Source organism: Lactuca virosa, chromosome 6, assembly GCF_052849685.1.
Source record: "Lactuca virosa cultivar CGN04683 chromosome 6, Lactuca_virosa_CGN04683_v6, whole genome shotgun sequence".
Lineage (NCBI taxonomy): Eukaryota > Viridiplantae > Streptophyta > Magnoliopsida > Asterales > Asteraceae > Lactuca > Lactuca virosa.
The window spans coordinates 23,526,932-23,533,291 of NC_136431.1; the positions used below are offsets into that span (position 1 = coordinate 23,526,932).

The window sequence follows — 6,360 nt, forward strand, 5'->3', positions numbered from 1 at the left end:
TATAATATTCATATGCTTAAGATATTAATCCATAAGAAATGGAGCTCACTCCATCTACCAATCCAATGCCAAATCGATCTTAAAAACATTCATTCAGTAACACTCTAATTTTTTTCATTACAAATATGTCGTGTACAAATAAAAACCAACTAACGCTTATATCCTTCCAATGTATTACGTGTTCTTTGGAAGATAACATATTTTCGAAAAAACACCAATCGATGACATGAGGCTATTCATCGAAAAAAACACTTGGATGATGCAGTAAACTAAATCAACAACATGAAACTATTCATCCAAAAAAACAAAGAAGAACTAATCACCAAAGGCAACTATTAACCAAAATGAAATTATTGGCCACCGTCGCATTACGTGTGTACACTGCTAAAACTAAATAATATTTGTCGATTCACTACGTGTCCGTTAAAATAATCGTTGCCCGAAAACTAATCATAAAAAAAAAACTATTCGAAACCATCAAAGAATTCGTTCGAGAAGTAAACAAAACCTGATTTATATACACAATAAGTTGTCAAAGTCTTGGATGATGAAATAAACCGATTCATCAACATGAAAGTATTTATCGAAACAAAACAAAACAAAACTAATAACTGAAAGCGACTAGTCACCCAAATGAAATTATTTGTCGTCGTCGCATTGCGTGTATACATTGCTAAAAGTAAATAATATTTGTTATATAATGGTAAGTCCTAAAGGAAACGTCAAAAGAAAACAAATAGCAGAAATGGAACGACCAAGGAAAACTATCGCCAACACAAAACATCAAAATAAAACTTATATTTGAATCGGAAAGTCAAAAAATAACTATCTTCAAAATAGAACACACAAATAACGCTAATAGGCAAGACGAAACATCCACATAAATAACATAAAACTCCCTGCATTCAATATCCGCCGCTTAAAAACTATTAATAGAAACGAACTTTTTGGTGCCACCGCATTGCACGGGTACACCACTATATATATATATATATATATATATATATATATATGTTTTACCTTCCATTCAATCTCTTTTGTATAAAGATATCACAAAAAAATTACCTTGGAGTTATGCCATTGAGTTCAATCAGCAGCCCATATTTCCCTTTGCTTCTTCCTTCTGCCATCGAGAAACACCACCCACAAACACCTCTTTCCTTATCCGTTTGTCTCCTTCAATTGACTTCCAAGAACGACCAAGAGGGCAACAACCCTCTTTCAATACCTTTATTCCCAATCGATTTCATAGCAAAAGCCATCAATTTCTGTCAACACATAATAAAAAAATAAAAAAATCATAAAAAATGAAGCAAGTAGGTTACTGGAGACCCTTTCCCTTTTCTTTCCCGTCGACCCTCGTAGCTGCCTACCTCCTCCCGAAACCATCTTCTGACCTCCTCCCCCCGTAGTCTCTCTTCAGTTCCTAGCGACCAACGACCTCCGAAGGTGTCGTCTTCGTTGCTGCTGCTGCTCGCGGCGCCTCACCGGACTCCATTTCTTTTGCACCTCGCAGCCGGACGAGAAGAGCGCAACCTCGCTGCTTCTCCCTTCATTCTTCGGTCTCATCGACCCTGGAGACGCTTCCCTCTTCGCGATCAATCGACCAAGACATCCGGATTAGCCGCCTGCGCGCTTCTTCATCCTTCGGTCCTCTTTGTGACCTACGACGAGCAAGGAACCGGAAGCAGCGCCGCCGCCTTCGTGCTTCCTTCTTGCCTGCTGTTGTTCATTCGCATATGCCTTTCATTCGTTCATGTTCTACTTGCTCCGATCGTTCCTTCCTTGCCCGATTAGTCAACTGACGAACCAAATAAAAAGCCCTAATTTCTGTTAAGTGTTATAAAGTGAACAAAATAAACCCTCACTTGACAAAACATTACGAAATGATTCCCAAACCCCCAAACATTGAATCCATTTATTCAAAATATCACCTACTTTGGTTGTTTTTAACAAAATAAATTAAAGTCTTCAAATTTTGATTTAAATAAAGCATTTAAGCCCCTCCCATGGCGATTTCTTAACACAATCAGTCCAAGACTCAAACATAAATCCCATTTAAACCATTTAGTCCCTCCCTAGATTTATTTTAACCAAATCAGTCCTATTTTGGTTAATTAATTTACCAAACAGCTCCCAATAGTTTAAAGTCGTTACGAAACGGTCCCGAAAGTATTTCAAAGTTCAAGAATTATGGTTTTCCGGTTTCTCACGTCAAGCTGCTCAAATAAATCGATTCCGTACAAATCGAACTCACGCTTCAAGGGTGAGTGCTTACATCCCCTTTTCAACAATTTTAATTATTTTGGGAGGGGGATACATGTGCCTATATACTTTGTTTATACCAATATATTATCCTTTAAGCGAAAATACAATAAATCTAGTTTATAAAAATGTTATTTAACAATTTAACATATTGTTACAAATAAACTAGCATAAACTTTTTGTATACGTATTATGGTTATTTTATCGTAAAATAAGTAGTCCATACAACAAATGCTACATGATACAAAAATATATGATTTTTATGTGACATTGTATATCATAAAAATCACGTTATAAAATTTTGTAGTATTTCAAGGATTCAAGCTATTACTATACATGTATATTTATGTGTTTAAATACATAACGTTTATACATGTACATATGTTCATTACTTTGAAACATATATCTTTATAAAAGAAAGTACAATACACTTTTACATACATACCAAGCATACTCGGCTTTTATAAACTTTATACAATGAAATTCGTTATGCTTAGTGACTTAACCACAACTAAGTTAGGGTTGAGAGCTATTCACATACTTTAGTTAAGGGATTTTTAGTGAGACGATATTCATTAGCTGAGTCTAAACACTTAGTATACCCACACTACTATAACCGTTAATCTTTGGAGCAAGATACATATGTATAGATCTATACGAGGTTGACATCCCCACCAACGGTTGCTAGCTACAACCTCGACCGATCAGTCGAAGCGGGTGATAAGTGTCTACAATTGTTACTAAAACATCCAATGAAGCGTTATAGGGGGGTACATTCAGTAACATAGCTCAATTTTAAATATAAGACTCACTATAAACATTAAATAGAATCTCCCTCTCTCTCACTACAAACCATGGGATTGGTTTCTTTCAAAACTATTTTAAGTATGGATTTAATTATGAAACAATACAATTTGGTTTTCAAGTATATTCAATGATTCTTTACAAACATAGTTTTGAGTATGGATTTACTTATACCAAGATACATTTTGGATTTCAAAGACTCTTTACAAACATAGTTTTAACTATTGTTATACTTGCAAAGAAAATACTTTTTAGATTTTTTAAAAGTATTACTGTTGTTAGCAGAAAACCTGTCACTCTCACCAACCTTGTGTTGATTATTATCACATTTTGGAAGTATTTGGTAATCTTTAAAAACATAAGGAAGGCCTTTGTGTGATTATTATCACATACAGTTTTTAACACAATTTAATATTGTGTTAAACTTGTATTCCCCCCTAAAAAGCATTTAAAAACCATTAAAAAGGTAAATTATAGGGGTATGAACTCACTTTGATGAGTGGTGATTCGTGCAGCGTTTCGTTTCTATAGATGATCTTTCTCGAAGAAACCGCGAGTTTTTGAGTAAAAACCGGCTTTATGCGGGCAGCACTTCGACTGGAAAGAGGTTATCTGTAACGCCCGTAGATCCGGGCTAGTCAATTTAGAGATAATAGGGGTCGAAAACGACTTTTCGACAAAAGATTATTTAGAATAAATAATCTTAACCAAGTTGTAGAATATGTCTCAAGGTTTCCGTACATATAAAGAACGCCGAAATCCGAGTTATAACGAAGAAGTTATGACCCGTCGAAGTTTTACGGGAGAACCAACACGACACCGGGAGACGTAAATAGTGAATTTACGATAGAGCGACTTTTAGCCTTAGCAATCTAAATGAAAGTCATAGAAAACGTTAAACTGAGAGCGTCCATAAAAAGAACGCCCAAATCTAACTTCGTATGAGGAAGTTATGATTTTTCGAAGTTTTGGCTTAACAGTGCAAAGCCCGAAACTCGAATTTTAGATCGAGCTGTTTTTGGCCTACGCGACCTAAATGAGAATTGAAGATCTCATTAATAGGAACTCAACGGTAAAAAGACAGACGAAAACAGAGTCCGTATGTAGAAGTTATGAATTTTACGCGAACATTTAACAGTATAATCTCCTCGTACTATTAAATTTAAGATCGGTCGAGAATTAGCCAACAGAGTCAAAATGAAAGTTGTAGATCTTATTTTTACCAACGCGTGGATATAAAGAACGTCAAAAACGGAGGTCGTATGTGAAAGTTACGAATTTTAGAAGTCGGAAGTGTGCTGTGCGAAAATGGGTGATGTGGCACAATCTTGGCCATTGCTTTCTCCCCAAGTCTTGCCACTAGATGGTGACATGTGGCACCAAGTTCAGCCATTTTTCACCCTATAAATAGAACCTCTCCCACCCTCATTTTCTTCACATCTTTCCCATTCTTTCTTCTCTTTACTCTCTCTCTCTCTAGAACCTCTCTCTAGCCCCGAAACCCCCCGAAAAGCCTAGGGAACCTCCCTAGCACGAGGCGGAGGCCCCGGAGTGCTCGACGGCTCCGAGAAGAAGAGCTTTTTGGCTCGGGAACGCTGCTCCAAGCAAAGCCCGATTTTCTATAAAACCCGTTGTAAGTGAGCTACACCTACGCTATTTTTAATATAGCTTTTATTTAATTATAGTAACGTTATTAGGAACTTATAATAAGTACTTGGGCTATTATTATGGGTTATATAAGTATTTTTTTAACGCTTATATAATAGAAATAATAGCTAGACTATTAATTAGTCTCGGCGAATAATATACTAAACTCTAGTGGTAATAATACTAGGTTTCGTCGAAGGAAATTATTTTTAAGAAGCGAAGCGCTGTCTGAGTTCGGAATCACCACCTTCTCAAGTGAGTGCATAGTTACTTTCATCTTACACATAGATATGAAGTATTTTAAATAAATTACGTGCTATGTGTGCATATTATCTGTATACTTGCTATCTATGCTGGATGAACGATTTTATACATGTTTTAAATGATTTAAACTGTATATATATATATATATATATATATATATATATATATATATATATATATATATATATATATATATATATATATATATCTACGAGAATATGTTGGGTAAAACATGGGTAGATGTAATAGATGGAATATGAGTTGGATGATGAGTTGAGAGGTGTTATAGACCATGAGGTGAGTGTGAGAGGTGGACGATGTGAGAAGCCTTTCCCAAATGATGGCCCCGTCATCTAGCAGAGTATGGATGACAACCACGGACTATTCTAGACAGTCCAGTGGAACACTGGCAGGCTCGCAACCTGTAGGTGTTGTGAACGATGTGTTCACCGGTGTACTCTAAAAACCCATTGACATGTATTGCGAGTGGACTCTCGAAAACGATACTGTCAATAAACGAGATAACCCTAGCAGCTGTGCTTGAAGGACAATACTGGTAGCTGCGCCTCACATAGAATGTCACAATTCTGGCAGCTGCGCTTAAGTGATAGAACTAGCAGCTATGCTTGACAGCTGTGTCATTGACAACGATGGACTTCGTGCCGATTCCTTAGGATGATCCTTAGGAATGAATGAACGAGGAATAATTGATTCTTAGGGTAGATCCTTAAGAGTAAAGAAGATAATGAGGATGGGTAATTGGGTTGATTGTTTGATGTTTAAACATAATAATTATATTATTGTGGGTTGAAAACCCTATGTACTCACCAGGTTTCCCAACCTGACCCACTCAGTTTATTTGTATCACAGGTGTCGATATGAAGTTACATTACACTGAGAGATTTAAAAGAGATGTAGATCACTAGTATAAATGAATGTAAGTTCTGTTTATGCTTATGTTTCTGTATTAACGATGACATCCCAAATGTTTTAAAATGAATAAAAATACATTTCTTCGGAAATGCTTTGATAACGTATTTATCATGTTTTTCTGGGAACAAATTCCGCAAGATTTTTATTAAAAGAAGTACTCTGATTTTTATAAAGCATAAACAAAATAGGTCTTTTCTGTCCGTGAAAATGGGGATGTCACATTATCTTCTCGAGAATTCCGGGGCTCCGGGGCTTGCTTAGGGTTTTAGACTTGATACCGGGGATTTGGGGGTTGTTTGTGAAGTTATGGAAGTGAAAGGGGTGAAAAAGGAGCAAAAATGGTGTAAAAAGGGGTTAAGAACCGGAGGGTCACTCATGCCTTATATAGGCCGAAGCCTCGGATCCGAGGCTATGCGAGGCTGTGCAAGGCTGCCACGTGTTCGGACA

At 36.4% G+C, this 6,360-nt stretch overlaps 1 long non-coding RNA gene across 1 annotated transcript; it reads right to left on the reverse strand.

Annotated features, from left to right (window-relative positions):
• Positions 1 to 779: 779 nt before the first annotated feature.
• LOC145118672 (uncharacterized) lies at positions 780 to 1,903 on the reverse strand. The gene is made up of 2 exons (XR_013713400.1): positions 1,374 to 1,903; positions 780 to 1,268 (listed from the first exon to the last, which is right to left on the reverse strand). It is a non-coding gene; the product is annotated as an uncharacterized LOC145118672 (long non-coding RNA).
• Between the last annotated feature and the right edge of the window lie 4,457 nt (positions 1,904 to 6,360).